We start from the raw sequence: 18,841 nt of genomic DNA on the forward strand, positions 1-18,841 counted from the left end.
ACTATTGAAGGCTATCAAATGCTTCTCAAAAGTGCCCTCTCTGGTTGTCAAACTAGCATTAAATGGTACCAGTGGTTGCTGCAACTTTTAAAGGAAGATCCACTGTACTCCCAAGTACTTGTATGAGGTGACTACTAACTCTGAGGGTTTAGAGCTTGAGGTAATCACACCGGTGGGGAGAGGGGCATTCTTCTTACCTAACCACATGACCTTTGTTTTGGAGGTGTTCAGAACAAGGTTAAGGGCAGAGAAAGCTTTTTGGACACCAAGAAAGCTTTGTTGTAGAGCATTTGACACAAAATCCGGGGAGGGGCCAGCTGAGTATAAGACTATCATCTGCATATAAATGGATGAGAGAGCTTCCTACTGCCTGAGCTATATGGTTAATGTAAATGGAGAAGATCATGGGGCCTAGGATCAAGCCTTAGGGTACTCCCTTGGTGATAGAAAATCTGCTGTCTCAGCCACTGCCTGACTTTATACACTGCACTCTTTGAGAGGGGTAGTTAGCAAACCAGGCCAAAGACCCGAGACACCAATACTCCTTAGCCGGCCCACAAAAATATAATTGTCTACCGTATCAAAAGCTTTGGCCAAGTCAATACAAATAGCAGCACAACATTAATTAGAATCAAGGGCAATGGTGACCTCATTTAGGACTTAAGGTTGCAGTGACACCTCGATAACCTGAGCGGAAACCAGATTGCATACCAGAGAGAATACTATAGACGTCAAGAAAGCCAGTCAGTTGATTGACACACTTGATAAACAGGGCAAAATAGAAATGTTCCTATAACAATTAGGATCAGCTTGATCTCCCACTTTAAATAAATAACTCCAGCCCAAATGAATGGAAAACAAGTGCATCATCCTAAAAACTGGCAACCTTCGATTTTGGAGTGAGCTCTCTCTAACTATAAGCCCCATTGTCCATATCACAGGCATGGCATGAAGTGCACTTGACATGGCTATCACTTACTTGACATTCGAAGTAATGAAAATAAAACTGATAGCAATACATAACAGGACACGGGCACATTTGCTCATGTCAGAAATAGAGGTCGACCGATTAATGGGAATGGCCGATTTCAAGTTTTCATAACAATCGGTAATCGGCATTTTTGGACACCAATTACATTGCACTCCACGAGGAGACTGCGTGGCAGGCTGACTACCTGTTATGCGAGTGCAGCAAGGAGCCAAGGTAAGGTGCTAGCTAGCATTAAACTTATCTTATAAAAAAAAAAAAACATAATCACTAGTTAAACTAGTAATATCATCAACCATGTGTAGTTATCTAGCTTGTCCTGCGTTGCATATAATCGATGCGGTGCCTGTTAATTTATCATCGAATCACAGCCTACTTCGCCAAACGGGTGATTTAACAAGCTCAATCGCGAAAAAAGCACTGTCGTTGCACCAATGTGAACCTAACCATAAACATCAATGCCCTTCTTAAAATCAATACATAAGTATATCTTTTTAAACCTGCATATTTAGTTAATATTGCCTGCTAACATTAATTTCTTTTAACTAGGGAAATTGTGTCACTTCTCTTGTGTTCTGTGCAACAGAGTCAGGGTATATGCAGCAGTTTGGGCCGCCTGGCTCGTTGCTTACAAATTTGCCAGAATTTTACTTAATTATGACATAACATTGAAAGTTGTGCAATGTAACAGCAATATTTAGACTTATGTATGCCACCCGTTAGATAAAATACGGAACTGTTCCGTATTTCACTGAAAGAATAAATGTTTTGTTTTCAAAATGATAGTTCCCGGATTTGACCATATTAATGGCCTAAGGCTTGAATTTGTGTGTTATTATATTATAATTAAGTCTATGATTTGATAGAGCAGTCTGACTGAGCGGTGGTAGGCAGCAGCAGGCTTGTAAGCATTCATTCAAACAGCACTTTCCTGCGTTTGCCAGCAGCTCTTCGCTGTGCTTCAAATATTGCGCTGTTAATGACTTCAAGCCTATCAACTCCTGAGATTAGGCTGACAATACTATAGTGCCTATAAGAACATCCAATAGTCAAAGGTATATGAAATACAAATGGTAGAGAGAAATAGTCCTATAATAACTACAACCTAAATCTTCTTACCTGGGAATATTGAAGACTCATGTTAAAAGTAACCACCAGCTTTCATATGTTCTCATGTTCTGAGCAAGGAACTTAGACGATAGCTTTTTTTACATGGCACATATTGCACTTTTACTTTCTTCTCCAACACTTTGTTTTTGCATTATTTAAGCCAAATTGAATGTTTCATTATTTATTTGAGACTAAATTGATTTTATTGATGTATTATATTAAGTTCCAATAAGTGTTCATTCAGTATTGTTGTAATTGTCATTATTACAAATAAATAAAGAAATATATATATATTTTTTAAATGAATTATAAATAAATTAAATCGGTATCGGCGTTGAAAAATCATAATCCGTCAACCTCTAGTCAGAAACCACTTCACAGCTATTGTGACAATGACCTTAATTTGACTCTAGCAGTTACGTTGACAGATGCTGCTCCTTTATGCAATAAATTAGGCATGGGTAGGGGAGAGTGGGGTATGTTGAGATGATGCTGAATGTACAAATTAAGCTAAATATGGTATTCTTTCTAACAAATATATTTACATACAGTACCAGTCAAACGTTTGAACACACCTACTGCCCAGAGTGTGCAAAGCTGTCATCAAGGCAAAGGGTGGCCACTTTTTAGAATCTCGATTACATTTTGATTTGTTTAACACGATTCCATGTGTCATTTCATAGTTTTGATGTCTTCACTATTATTCTACAATGTAGAAAATAGTAAAAATAAAGGAAAACCCTTGAATGAGTAGGTGTGTCCAAACTTTTGACTAGTACTGTATATTTCAGGATGTTGTGCATCGCTAGAAATAAAAATCAGAATTAATGTAAACATAACAGTTTTGAAAACATAGCTTGTGGCAAAAAAGTGGTTTCTTGGCACAACTTACCCTGGGAATGTGGTAAGTTGAGTGTAGGGACAAGATGCTTAAACAAGTCTGTACTGAATTAAATATTATCACTACTTTTTTAAAACACATCCATCTTCATTCACCAAAAACAAGCACCTTTGTCTTATAACGCAGGTTTAACTCTTAACATATGCTTTACACCTAACAAACACTGTTCTTTTTTTAAACATTTTTAACATAACACCAGGGCCTGGCCTACCTCATATGCCAGCAATAATGCCTGGGAAGAAAACACTTCAATTTGCTCAACTTACCATTGGCTCAACTTGCCAATGGTAAGTTGAGCAAATTTAAGTGTTTTCTACATTACTATATTAGCCCACACAGCAACAAGGATGCACTTTCATGCTAGGTTTTAAAAATATCTACTTAGATACTAACTTTATAAAATCATATAAAAACAAAACATTAGACTTTGTAAAAATCTTTAATTATTTTTCCATGGGGTTTCTTCTTCCTAAATATTTGGTCATATGATTACTTTTATGTATAGTTTCTTAGAAACAAGGGGTGGCTCAACTAACCCTTTGGCTCAAAATACCACATTAACATACATTTGAAGTCGGAAGTTCACATACACTTAGGTTGGAGTAATTAAAACTCTTTTCAACCACTACACAGATTTCTTGTTAGCGAACTATAATTTTGACAAGTCGGTTAGTACATCTACTTTGTGCTTAACACAAGTCATTTTTCCAACAATTGTTTCCAGACAGATTATTTCACTGGATCACAGTTCCAGTGGGTCAGGAGTGTACATGCACTAAGTTGACTGTGCCTTTAAACAGCTTGGAAAATTATGTCGTGGCTTTAGAAGCTTCTGATAGGCTAATTGACATCATTTGAGTCAATTGGAAGTGTACCTGTGGATGTATTTCAAGGCCTACTCAGTTCCTCATTGCTTGACATCATGGGAAAAATCAAAAGAAACCAGCCAAGACCTCAGAAAATAAATTGTTGACCTCCACAAGTCAGGTTTATCCTTGGGAGCAATTTCCAAACGCCTGAAGGGACCACGTTCATCTGTACAAACAATAGTACGCAAGTATAAACACCATGGGACCACGCAGCTGTCATACCGCTCAGGAAGGAGACGCATTCCGTCTCCTAGAGATGAACATACTTTGATGTGAAAAGTGCAAATCAGTTCCCAGAACAGCAAAGGACCTTGTGAAGATGCTGGAGGAAACAGGTACAAAAGTATCTATATCCACAGTAACACGAGTCCTATATCGACATAACCTGAAAGGCCGCTCAGCAAGGAAGAACCCAACCACTCCAAAACCGCCATAAAAAAGCCAGACTACGGTTTGCAACTGCACATGGGGACAAAGATTGTACTTTTTGGAGAAATGTCCTTTGGTCTGATGAAACAAAAAAATAATGGTTTGGCCATAATGACCATCGTTATGTTTGGATGAAAAAGGGGGAGGCTTGCAAGCTGAAGAACACCATCTCAACCGTAAAGCATGGGGGTGGCAGCGTCAGGTTGTGGAGGTGCTTTGCTGCAGGAGGGACTGGTGCACTTCACAAAATAGATGGCAACATGAGGGAGGAAATGTGTGGATTATGTGGATATATTGAAGCAACATCTCAAGACATCAGTCAGGAAGTTAAAGCTTGGTTGCAAATGGGTCTTCCAAATGGACAATGACCCCAAGCATACTTCCAAAGTTGTGGCAAAATGGCTTAAGGACAACAAAGTATTGGAGTGGCCATCACAACGCCCTGACCTCAATCCTATAGAAAATTTGTGGGCAGAACTGAAAAAGCATGTGCTAGCAAGGAAGCCTACAAACCTGACTCAGTTACACCAGCTCTGTCGGGAGGAATGTGCCAAAATTCACCCAACTTATTGTGGGAAGCTTGTGGAAGGCTACCCAAAACGTTTGACCCAAGTTAAACAATTTAAAGGCAATGCTACCAAATACTAATTGAGCATGTAAACTTCTGACCCACTGGTAATGTGATGAAAGAAATAAAAGCTGAAATAAATAATTCTATACTATTATTCTGACATTTCACATTCTTAAAATAAAGTGATGATCCTAACTGACCTAAGACAGTGAATTTTTACTAGGATTAAATGTCAGGAATTGTGAAAAATTGAATTTAAATGTATTTGGCTAAGGTGCATGTAAACTTCCAACTTCAACTGTATGTAGCTTAAGAAACAAGGTTCATGAAATCAATACTTTGCTAGTAACAGATGAAATTCATGTTCTGACAATCTTTGAAACTCACTTGGATAATACATTTGACGATAGTGGTAGCAATACATGGTAATAACATTTACAGAAAAGACAAAATGCCAATGGTAGAGGTGTTGCTGTTTATATTCAGAACCACATTCCTGTAAAGCTTAGAGAGGATCTCATGATAAATACTGTTGAAGTAATATGGCTACAGGTTTATCTGCCTCACCCAAAGCCAATTCTTGTGGGAAGCTGCTATTGGCCACCAAATGCTAACAGTCAGTATCTGGATAACCTGTGAAATGCATGTGATATCAAACAGAGGTATATTTTCTGTGTGATTTAAATATTGACTGGCTTTCATCAAGCTGCCCATTCAAGAAAAAGTTTCAAACTGTAACCAGTGCCTTCAACCTGGTTATCAGTCAACCTACCAGGGTAGTTACAAACCGCACACGAACGAAATCGTCAACATGTATTGATCACATCTTTACTAATGCTTCAGAAATTTGCTTTAAAGCAGTATCCAGATCCATTGGCTGTAGTGATCACAATGTAGTAGCCATATCTAGGAAAGCCAAAAGTTCTAAAGGCTGGGTCTAATATAGTGTATAAGAGGTCATACAATAAGTTTTGTAGTGATTCCTATGTTGTTGATGTAAAGAATATTTGTTGGTCTGTGGTGTGGAATGAGGAGCAACCAGACGCTGCACTTGACACATTTATGAAATGTCTTATTCCAGTTAGTAATAAGCATGCACCCATTAAGAAAACGACTAAAAACCGGTAAATCCCTGTGGTTTGATGAGGAATTGAAACATTTTACGGTTGAGAGGGATGAGGCAAAACGAATGGCAATTAATTCCGTCTGCACAACTGATTGGCAAACGTACTGCAAATTGAGAAAGTCATGTGACTAAACTGAATAAAAAGAAGAAACTACACTATGAAACAAAGATAAATTATATGAAGAATGACAGTAAAAAGCTTTGGAGCACCTTAAAATGAAATGTTGGTCTAAAAGGCAAACTCAGCACCATCATTCATTGAATCAGATGGCTCATTCATCACAAAACCCACTGACATTGCCAATTACTTTAATCATGTTCTCATTGGCAAGATTAGCAAACTCAGGCATGACATGCCAGCAACAAACACTGACACTACACCTCCAAATATAACTGATCAAATGAATAAAGACAAGCATTGTAATTTTGAATTCCGTAAAGTGAGAGTGGAAGAGATGAACAAATTATTGTTGTCTAACAACAATGAGAAGCCACCGGGGTCTGACAACTTGGACGGAAAATTACTGAGGATAATAGTAAGCAATATTGCCACTCCTATTTGCCATATCTTCAATCTAAGCCTACTAGAAAGTGTGTGCCCTCAGGCCTGGAGGGAAGCAAAAGTAATTCCTCTACCCAATAATCATAAAGCCCCCTTTACCGGCTCAAATAGCCAACCAGTCAGTCAGTCTGTTACCAACCCTTGGTAAACTTTCAGGAAAAAAAAATGTGTTTGACCAGATTCAATTTGTTTACAGTAAAATAGCATTGTAAGACTTTCAGAACGCTTATACTTTCAGCACGCTATTTAACTAGCACGGCATTTAAACAAATGACTGATGATTGACGGTAAAAAGATTGTGGGGGCTGTTTTGTGTGACTTCAGTGCGGCTTTTGACATTATCGATCAGTCTGCTTGGAGTAACCCTGGATTGTAAACTGTTATGGTCAAAACATGTTGATATAACAGTAGCTAAAAAGGGGGGAGAAGTCAGTCTATAAGAAAGCGCTGCTCAGTCTTAACACTATCAACAAGGCAGGTCCTACAGGCTCTAGTTTTGTCTCACCTGGACTACTGTTAATTCGTGTGGTCAGGTGCCACAAAGAGGGACAATTGGCTCAGAACAGGGCAGCACGGCTGGCCCTTAAAATGTACACAGAGCTAACAATAATATGCATGTAAATCTCTCATGGCTCAAAGTGGAGGAGAGATTAACTTCATCACTACTTGTTTTTGTAAGTAGTGTTGACATGCTGAATGCACCGAGGTGTCTGTTTAAACTACTAGCACACAGCTCAGTCACCCATGCATACCCCACAGACATGCCACCAATGGTCTCTTCACAATCCCCATGTCCAGAACAGACTATGGGAGACGCACAGTACTACATAGAGCCATGGCTACATGGAACTCTATTCCATATCAGGTAACTGATGAAAGCAGTAGAATCAGATTTAAAAATATATATAAATAAAATACACCTTATGGAATAGCAGGGACTGTGAAGAGATACACGATAAGACACGCACTCTACATACACACACACGGATTTTGTATTGTAGATATGTGGTAGTAGAGTAGTGGCCTGTGGGAACACAATCTGTTGTGAAAAGTGTTATGAAATGTAATATAATATTTTTAAATTGTTGCTGGACCCCAGGAAGAGTAGCTGCTGCCTCGGCTGCTGCCCCTTTCACTGACAATGAAAAGGAGGTGAAATAGTCCAATTGTCACTTATCACAGTAGGATCAAAAACTCTGAGTGGCAGAGGTAGACTTTTCTCAACATAAATGTACAATTTAAAGTAGGATATCAACCATGGCAAGGCCTGTCTGCATAAGAATGAAAGAAAAAGGTTTGAAATAACCGGAAACATTAACATAAAATGACACGTTTTATTAGTCGTATGTACAGGATATGCATGGTATACCCATGTAAATGCTTACTTGCAGGTTCAATTGAACTTGTTTGTACACAAGTTTCATATGCAAACCATTATTCATATACTTTCAATAAAATGCTGAGAATATATAGAATAGCATGAGATGTCATTTTCTTAAATACTTAATTAAATCAGTGTTCTAAAAGTTTAAGAATTTGGTGGAAGATATTATGTAATATGATCTGACCATGATAGTAGTTGCCATTGTTGATAGTCATTTCCCAGCCTGAGTGTCACAAGGACTGTACAACACATTGGGGCGTCATTTGACCTTTCCAAGAGGACGATCACAGGCTCTCCTAATCAAATCACGCCTCGCCAAACTGGAGCAGGGCAATGATTAGTTATGCCTCTTATCACCCGTTTGTGTTCACGGCTTTATGAAACGAAGCAAGTGAGAAAAAAAAAAACTCCAGCCAAAGCCTGCACCTGCTTCAGTGTCAACAACAACACTTTGGTCCCCTTTATCCCAGTCCTGCAGAACCTCAGACACTCACTTCAACTGTTGTTTTTTCACTCAGCAACAGGGCAGGCCGGGTCTTACTTTAGCGTAGAAGTATATCTCAGGGCACACGAGCGCCCAAGCCTGACCTTTTCACGAGGGACTAAATAACGTGTCAGGCATTAGTACACTCCGGCAAATTGCCATTAGCCTAACCAATTAAGGGGCTTTTAATCTCCCCATGAAGGAACAAAGCGAGGCTATCGGCGGTAGAGGAAGTGTCTGAGAGATGTGTGTGTGAGAATGAGAGGGAAAGGTTAATGGTCTCTCTGGAGGGAGAAAATGCATGAGGGGTCTTGTTACCATCCCAGACTCCTCAAGCCCCAGGTCTTGAAGGAGCCCAGCCAGTTCATTATCGCCGGCTTTCATTCCACCAGGCTAACATTGACTTTAATGCAATATAATACTTTCACATTCCCCTCCTATTTGTTCGCTGCCGTCTTATAAAGAAAGACCTACAGATTAAGCCCTTAGATCACAATATCTACTAAGCTAACATATGGAATTGATTTAAGATTGTCATAAAAAGGTATGATTTAGCCATTTGATTTGGAATTTTAGGACCCTTGTAGGTATTTAAAAATAAAAAGTATGATGAAACATTGAATTTGGCCTTTACTGCTATAGCCCAAAGAAACGCATTGAATAACACGTACATAAATGGCAAAACAGAAAGTCCCCCAAAACATAAGGAACAAGGTTAAGTGTCTGTCCTATATCAGAGATAAGAATATGTATGAGAAAAAAAGTTTAGACCCATGTTAAGTCATGTTATTTTTGGCACATTTGCCGCCATATGCACTTTTTACAGCCTAGTACTGGGTTACCTTCAGACGTAGTGTGTGTCGTAGAGCACTGTCGTGTTTGTGAGAGTCTCCCCTTTCAATATTGGTGACATATTAGTTTAACTCACACAGTTCGGGTTTTACAGACAATTTTGTGGCCATTTTCTTGTCTGGATCCTCTCGTGTAGAAAAGGGTTGCTTAAACGAGCCCCATGTTATGGAATAGGCACAAACGTTACAACGGCGTTAAGAGGGGATTGACCTGCAGCCACTACAAGACACTGAGTATCATAAACACACAGGGAGCTACTCAATGTTAAAAATGACATCACCGTGTGACATACAGGTGAGTCAATCGACTCTAGGGGTTTTTTAATCCTAAAAAAAGGGAGAAGACTGTTCTTCTCATATCCCCTTTTGTTAGCCAAAGTGCCAGCACAATGTTGACTGGCTGTCTTATTAAAATGCCTTAGGTCCTATAACAGCCATCTCTAACAGCCATCTCTAACTAATACCACATTCAAGGGAGATTGACATGGTCCAGAAAGTCCATTAGTAAAAAACCCACCCTGATCAGTGTGAACTACAGTGTGCACCTTCAACGTCATACACCACTGAACCATACCTAAGCCAAAGCATGGATGGCACCGCTCTCCTTCACGAAGAGTAAATCGCTGATGGTTAAAAAGATACACCTGACTACGCAAAAGGAGAGCAACTGCACGAGACAAGCTCCCAGCACAGACCATTTACTTCTGCCACAGCCCTGTCAACTCTTCAGAAGCCAATAAGTGAAGAGAAAGTTTCTCTAGGACTGACAAGAGGTAACAGAAACGGTTTGAAAAGGGGCATCTCTTAATGGGCGCCCCACGATGACACAATGTCATCTCATGGCGATGGATGAGGCCATGAGTTGGACCGAACCTCTCGCTTTGAATTGATCACCTCTGACCATCTGGGATCAAACAGCAACGAGCGCTGTGACACCCATTTCACCAACGTAATGGCCAATTCCCTCCTCCGAGCTGGATTGTTATTATCACTTTACCGACTTCTGGAGAGGCTTGTTTCATTCGAATATGCCTGTCAAATCTTATATAAGGAGCACTTTTCCATGGCTACCCTCCACAGATCTAAATCTGAGGTAACTGTGACAGAGACAAGGCTGGCAATGCAGCAGCTTTTCATTCGAGACTTCCAATCTGAGCGGCGTCGGTGCAATTTGCCGGTAATCATTTCAGTTGATGACAGAAGTAATTATCTATTAATCAAGTCTGAATTTGCATTAACTCTCCCTCCCTCTGTCCAATTAACAGTAAGCTCTCTCCCTCTGTCTCCATCCATTTAATGCTATGATGTGGAGAGAGAGAGAAATTATGGTTCATGCCATTATCGCTGAAGATAAATTGTTGGGCTAGTTGAAGTAAGGGTGGGACAGAGAAATAAAGATAATTGTCAAAGAAGAGGTGTGGATAAAGGAGGCAGATGCTGGATTACTGTACTGTGGGTCCTGGCAGTAAAAGGCTCACTTTGCAAACATCACGAAGAAAGACGCCTGTTTGAGAGCGAACAGTGAGTGAAGCTTCCACAGTGCCAGACAATATTATGTTTGTTCCCGCCTCTCCTCAATGGCCTCGAGGGGACTTTCCTTATACTGGCCTCTTGAGTTTACACCAAGGAGCGCTCTCTTTCAGTCTCTCCATCATTCTTTGCCATTCCCTCTTTTTCCTCACACACTCTTCCTTCTACCTAACCTCACCTCTATCTCCTTTACGCTCTCCCCTCTGATTTCACACAGTAGAAGAGTTTCTGCTACTGCATACTCAAGGCTGCTTCCTAAATGCCACACTATTCCCTATATAGTTGCAATACTTTTGTCCAGGGCTCATCGTGCACTGTTTTTGACCAGAGCGTCTATGTAGGGAGTAGGGTGCCATTTGGGTGACAGGTAGCCTAGCAGTTAGGAGCGTTGGGACATTAACCGAAAAGTCACTGGTTCAATCCCAGAGACGACTATGTGAAAAATCTGTCAATAAGCCCTTGAGCAAGGCACTTAACCGCCATTGCTCCTGTATGTCGCTCTGGATAAGAGTGTCTGCTAAATGCCTAAAATGTCAATTTGGGACATAGCCAAGCTGTAAGAAGATTGTCTTCAAATCATCAACCTTAGTTTCCCTCTACGATTAGAATTCCAGAAAAACAATGTAGTGTGGCATGATAGCATGAGATGGATGTCACTGATATATTGCTAGTTACAGCACTCTGGAGTTTGTTTTTTTAGGGATGATTTGGTATTTCTATGTAGCCTTGATAAGACAACATACTTTGTGACGGAGTTGCACTCTCGTGACTTCGGTTGAAGGATCTACGCCTGAAAAGGCAAATGAAATCCACTCCTCGCTGGAAGCCCCGCCATCCACAGGTGAGAACGGACGCTCTGGTGCACCAGTGGCTTCGGACCTTTCTTTCAGTGTTTCCGCCAGTGGTTCTGATTCAGCCCACGTTGGAGAGGGTGCGCCAGGAGGGCTCATCATTGATTCTTGTGGCTCCCCGTTGTCCCATTCAGCCTTGGTTCGCGGAGATCATTCACCTTTTAGGTGGGGACCCGTGGCAACTCCTGTTACGCAGGGACCTGTTGTCCCAGACACACAGACAGGTTTGGAATGCGAGGCTGGAGATTTGGTTCCTATGGGCCTGGCCCGAGAGGGCCAATCTGATGCCTAGAGGTTTATCTCCAAATGTTATTGCTACCATTCAGTCCGCAAGGGCGCCCTCCAGGAAAGGGCTGTATGCATATAATACATGGCCGCTATCTCAGTCATAACGTTACGCTTCTTTAACATGAGAAATATACCAATTCCCATCCATTGATAAGAACATGTCCACCTACTGTTGGGCGAAAGCATAGAACATAAGAAAAGAGGAAAACAGCGTTCAGGTTTTTCTCCTAGATTATAGTCTATTGTGTGTCACTTCCTCGCCAGTCAGACAATCGATGTTCATTGGTTGTGCCTTAAAACAAAAGCAAGAGATTTGTTTGTGCAAATTACTGTTTCTCTCTCTCTCAACCTGCTCTGCTAATTCCCAGGTGAGATTGCAACGAAGCAATTTCCTCCCTGTGCATTCGTGAATCTCTCAAGAATGGGGCACTTCCTGTAAATAGGAGTTTGTCATCTTTATATGGATTAATTAGTCTTAATTCTGTTAAGCATACAACATTACTGAACTTCATGAATCAGCTGCATAAATGAATTGTACAAGAACACAGTGTCCTTCATACATGTTTTCGGTGATGAAATTCATCCACAAAAAAAAAAAAAAAAATGGTTGAGAATTATTTAAATCGATTGGTATGATTTCTTCTGAGTTAATATGCTTTGTGCCTTGAAATTCCAGGTTGAACTTCAAGTGACTATAAAATGTCAGGGCCCGTATCACAATGTGTTCCAGAGTAGGAGTACTGATCAAGGATCAGGTCCCCCCTCTTATTTCATTAGGATTTAAAAGGCAAAACTGATATTCGATCATTCAGCACTCCTACTCCGAGATGCTTTGTGAATACAGGCAATGGTTTTTACCTCAGTCAGCAATAAAACCAGGCATCCCTCTGCTTCATAGCAAGGTTTTTCAGGCAGGAACTCACTTTTAAGTATGTCATTGAAAAAGAGAAAAGAGACATTCTTCCAGCGTTTTGTACTTTAACATCCTCAGAGGCGCAGGCCTGCCCCTGTATTAAGCTGTCATTTAGTCAGGCAAATAGAATAAGTGCAACGGATTAGGGTGACACAGTCATGCAGATAAGCAGACCGCTGGAAAATACAGCTCTGTCCACTGACACGGTAAATGCAGCTCTCCTCTCCTGAAAAAAAATAGAGAGCGTGACCAGATGGGTGAGCATACTAAACAGACAGAACCGGTGAGTGACAGACAGCTTGTCAAAAAGTGCTCCCGCCGTTCTGCTGCAGCCACGGCAACACATGGGGCCAGATGATAACGGGAGTTGGAGGAAACAATTAGGCTTCCGACAGGTTCTAATGGATTGATTGGGAATAATTAGGCTCCTGTTTTTGTCCTTTTACCCTTTTTTTCTCCCTTATTCCCCGAGGCCCAAAATGGCAGGCATGCGGAGTGTGAAATCCATTAAAATCTCCGACAGCCTCCCAACCCCATTTGTGCTCTCAGGTGTTTCATTTCTCCACCACTTGAAGTGCATTTTTCCCCCCGTCTCTGAAGTTTTGGAGGTGTAGTTGTTTCCCCTCATCAGTGCTTGACTGACCCCCAGTTAGAATTGCTGGGGCATATACAGTTGAATTGCTGGCCACAATCTCTTGTTTGGAGAACATTAATTATTTTCTTTTTTTTAACCACATATTACAATATTTAATCCTCTTAAATATTACCTCAATCACAATACTTAATTGAAAGTAAAATAAATTATGTTTTGCCTACCTGTCAGCTAAAACACAAAGATGGAAGTATAGGGAAAGAGTGGTACTCAATTAAAAACAATCAAATCTCACACTAATCCTAAATAACACCTACTCTTTGACTTCAGCCACAATGAAATATCAACCAAACCAAAACAAATACTATCTGGGAGAAAAAAAAAACTTCACGTGCCAGCGTGTGTCCTCCTTCCCTAAAATGGAGGGGCTGGTGAGAGGAACCTTGAAGACTGACACTGCATCAGCCTGGGATTAACCATTAGTCTGGCAGCACTTGGCTAACGAGTGCCCTCTCCAGCATACAGAGTGACTGCTGTCTCACGTGACAGTGCAGGTGTTACAGTGCAGTGCCTTCAGAAAGTACTCAACCTCCTTGACTTTTTCCACATTTTGTTGTGCTATAGCCTGAATTTAAAATAGATGAAATTGAGATTAGTGACAATCTACACAGAGACATTAACACAAATGTTTCTTCCACAGTATTTTGTGTACATCAGACAAAAATTGACAATTAAATCAATTTTAATCCCACCTTGTATCGCAACAAAATATGGAAAAAGTCAAGGGGGTTGAATACTTTCCGAAGGCACTGTATGCTGCTGCTGGATGATGTATGGAAAGGAGGAGAGAGACCTGTGTAATGTATGCAAAGAAACCTGGTTTTTCCACTGGATCCCTTTCCTTGGCAAAGGAGCAAATTCCACTGAAAGAAACACTGTGGGCTGCATACAACAACCATTTCCCATTTAAATGACTAGAAGTTAACTTCGTAGAAGATTAAAAAAAAATAAAGACAGATCAGCCAGGGCAAGTGCCTTTATGTGATTTGCCTAAACTTACGCCCATGTCTTATCATCATCAGGGCTCCTGAGTGGTGCAGCGTCCTAAGGCACTGCATCTCAGTGCCAGAGGTGTCACTACAGACCTTGGTTCAGTTCCAGGCTGTATCAGAACCGGCCGTGGTTGGGAGTCCCATAGGGCGGCGCACAATTGGCCCAGCGTCGTTAGGGTTTGGCCGGGGTAGGCCGTCATTGTAATTAAGAATTTGTTCTTAATTAAAAAATTAAAAAAGTCAAATCATCATGTGTGTTTTCTTTATCCATGTCCACCATCAAGCTGGCTCAAAAAAAATGTAGAATCTAACTTAAGAAATAATGCTGATTTAAGCAATTGGTTGAGTGGACTTCAAAAGGACAATACTTTGAGCTATAGTTTACGCAACAAATTATTCTCGAAGTGAGCTGTGGATTACAAATTCATGTTTGTGCAAAAAACTAAACTACAGCCATCATTATCATGATTTTCAGGTTGTTTGTTTCAACACCTGTGTTTGTGCATGTACTTTTATTGGTTGATTGATCTTATGCTACACAGACAAATAACTTTTCAGAATTTTTCTAAACAATTCCAATCTGTTAGTAGTTGGACTTATTGCACCCATTAATGAGATGCTGTTCCAGTTTATTTGATTTAGGTAGTTTCAATAATTCATCGTCCCTATCCCGGCAGTCATTCTGAATGCAGGTTGTGGGTGATAAAAAGTTACAATTGTTGGATATCCTCACTTCTTGCGGGATTCTAATAGGAATTACACATCACTTTGCAAGCCAGCAGGCTTGATGTGGCCTGTAAACCAGGAGTTTCAGACCACTGTTAGGGTATAACAAGGCCCTCAATGAACAGCCTTATAATATACAGTTTGTAATGTATCGTCATAAAGAGTTTAATTTTAAAGATAAACACTCACTTGGTGAAGGCTACACTACTAAAAACCATTGAATACAACAACCATGTCTCTCGCTAACAAATGCAGTCATGGGCGGTAACTGCAATTCACTCAAAAGGCTTCAGAGTTCAAGTAACAGACATCTCAACATCAACTGTTCAGAGGAGACCGTGAATCAGGCCTTCATGGTCGAATTACTGCAAATAAACCACTACTAAAGAACACCAATAAGAAAAAGAGACTTGCTTGGGCCAAGAAAAACAAGCAATGGACATTAGACCGGTGGAATTCTGTCCTTTGGTCTGATGAGTCCAAATTTGAGATTTTTGGTTCCAACCGCCGTGTCTTTGTGAGACGCAGAGTAGGTGAACGGATGATCTCTGCATGTGGGGTTCCCACCGTGAAGCATGGAGGTGGTGCTTCGCTGGTGACACTGTCAGTGATTCATGTACAATTCAAAGCACACTACCAAGGCATCTGGTTTGCACTTAGTGGGACTATCATTTGTTTTTCAACAGGACAATGACTCAACGCACTGCCAGGCTGTGTAAGGGCTATTTGATTAAGAAGGAGCGTGATGGAGTGCTGCATCAGATGACCTGGCCTCCACAATCACCCAACCTCAACCCAATTGAGATGGTTTGGGATGAGTTAGACCGCAGAGTGAAGGAAAAGGGGCTCCCGAGTGGCGCAGTGGTCTAAGGCACTGCATCTCAGCGCTTGAGGCATCACTACAGACACCCTGGTTTGAATCCAGGCTGTATCACAACCGACCGTGATTGGAGTCCCATAGGGCGGCGCACAATTGGCCCAGCGTTGTCCGGGTTTGGCTAGTGTAGGCAGTCATTGTAAATAAGAATTTGTTCTTAAATGACTTGCCTAGTTAAATAAAGGTTAAAAAAAGCAGCCAACAAGTGCTCAGCAAATGTGGGAACTCATTCAAGACTTTTGAAAAAGCATTCCAGGTGAAGCTGGTTGAGACAATGCCAAGAGTGTGCAAAGCTGTCAAGGCAAAGGATGGCTACTTTGAAGAGTCTCAAATATATTTTGATTTGTTTAACACTTTTTTGGTTACTACATGTATTATTTCATAGTTTTGATGTCTTCACTATTATTATACAATGTAGAAAATACATTATAAAATATATATATAAAATATATTTTGTTTTACAGTGCATGTATGAACAAGAGAAGGGTCATTTCAACACTGACGCTGGAAAGTCAGTTGGTCGGTGTTTGAAATTACACTCACTTTAAATCCATCTAGTCTCAGTGTACCTCCAATTGGTACTATCCACTCCATACACAGCCCATTCATCCAATAAAGATGACCTCCCAGTCCACACTCCCATTTACAAACAGCACTCAAATGGGGAAATGCAAAACCATGGATTTGATAAAAGCCTGCCTTTCGAAAATGTCTGCTTGACATCTCAGGGCAGTCGTCATTTCAAGGAGAGAGAGAACAGAGAGGAGAAGAAAAGGACACATGACTGTTCCATATTTTGCCTTCTTGCCAAATAAATGTAATTAATAAATGAATACAAATGGTAACTTGGTCCTTTTGAGCACACACACACACACACAGCAGCTCTGGCCAGTAGCTGCCACCTCCAGTGTCCGCTGGACAATAAACAATTAATGGCCAGTAAAGCATAGCACTCAGTAGGGGCATGAGGCTAGCCGCTATGCCAAGCTGCAAATAACTACTGAGGTAGGATGGAGAAACGGGGACAATCCACTTAACACACATTTCACATTGATTTTTTTTAAATGAAACGTAATATTCTATCTCAAATGTAAAGTCCCTCCCCAAGTTCAGCTTTTCTCTCGGCAGCTCTGGCACTGAATGGCCTATGCAGCCATGAAAATGTTCACATTTTACTTACACACTGTGTTTTGCAAAGGCCAACCCCCATTAGTTAGAGAATAAAGATACTTTTCAAGGTGTTCATTTAGACTGAGGGGGGGCTTGTTTCCCTGCCAGAGTGACAGACTGGAACAAGGAAGCACAATGCAAATCAAACAGAAAACACTTGCATGGATGATGACTTCCAAGGAAATGTAATGTGAAAATTCCAATGTTAATCTTTTGTGAGAGAGATACATGTGCATGGTCAAAATTAAGTTTATGGACGTTACCCATTAATATGTCAAATAAAAAATCTAATCAAATTAGATTTTTATTCACATGCGCCAAATACAACAGGTGTAGACCTTACCGTGAAATGCTTACTTACAAGCCCTTAAACCAACAATGCAGTTCAAGAAAGAGTTAATTAAATATTTAGAAAATAAACTAAAGTAAAAAATATCAAAAACCACACATTTACATAATAACGAGGCTATATACAGGGGGTACTGGTACTGAGTCAATGTGAGGGAGTACAGGTTAGTCGAAGTAATTTGAATAAAGTTCAACAAGTGCGGGGGACTGAAATAGTGTTGGTTCTGTCTTTCTGATTATTTGGGTGTGTTGCTGAAATGCACATGACTGACATACATGACATTTATCGATTCATAAAAGTATTATTTAATGTAATACAATCTATGCAGAATATCCTGATTTACACTAGAGCCCACTGTAAATTATATATGAACATTTTGTAACTAATGCACATTACTACAATGATAAGTCATTTCTAACAACAAAGGAGATATTTCCATGAGTTGGTCCAATAATTAATAGTCTGATTTGAAAACACCAAAGCCATGAATCATGAATCAGAAATAAATAATATGGACCCCAATACATTAAGTGTGATCATCTATTTCCATGATAAATAAACTATAAGAGATAAAATTGACGTTTTTTTTAAGAAAATGGTTCATTGGCCCAGGGTCTCGGACGGACTTAAAACCATCTTTGGTTTGGACAGTTCACTTGCGCGCATTTATGATCCTTTGCGGGTGAGTGGAATATAATTTGATGTGCCCAGAGCGCCACCTTACGGGTGCAGAACCCAGCAGACAGAGCGTCTTGAGCTCATGAACACTTTTGCAGCGTTGCTCATGCACGGAATAAGAAAATCAATCACACTGAAAAAGTGTGATAATAATTGTGCCACAAATTTTAAAAATGCAAATTTCATGAATAGGCCTTTCGGGCATTGGGATTTCAACCACTGTCCCCGATTGCGTGATCATTCATTTTATTTAGCTTTGTTTTTTCAACAGTGTTTTTCGTGGTTTTGGTTTAAATGCCTATCGGATATTCAACAAGCCTACTTTTGCATATTTTCCATTTTGAGAGCAAAAAGAACCAAACGGTGCACTGTGACAGCAGTCTGTTCTGTAGTATCAAGTTATTTTAACATTTCGTCCTACTACCGTAGCCCAATGTTAAATTGTTTAAATACAACCTACAGCACATTTTCCACAAAAACCTTTGACACAATGAAGCAATGCATCTGTCTCACTTATTACAATCAAAAGAATTTCGAATC

The 18,841-nt window shown here is 40.3% G+C and overlaps 1 protein-coding gene across 11 annotated transcripts in view; it reads right to left on the reverse strand.

Moving 5' to 3' along the window:
* Positions 1-18,841, reverse strand: part of ptprt (protein tyrosine phosphatase receptor type T) — a 501,813-nt gene that overhangs the window by 482,010 nt on the left and 962 nt on the right. The gene's annotated exons all lie outside the window — the stretch shown is intronic.

This window comes from Salmo salar, chromosome ssa12 (assembly GCF_905237065.1).
Source record: "Salmo salar chromosome ssa12, Ssal_v3.1, whole genome shotgun sequence".
NCBI lineage: Eukaryota > Metazoa > Chordata > Actinopteri > Salmoniformes > Salmonidae > Salmo > Salmo salar.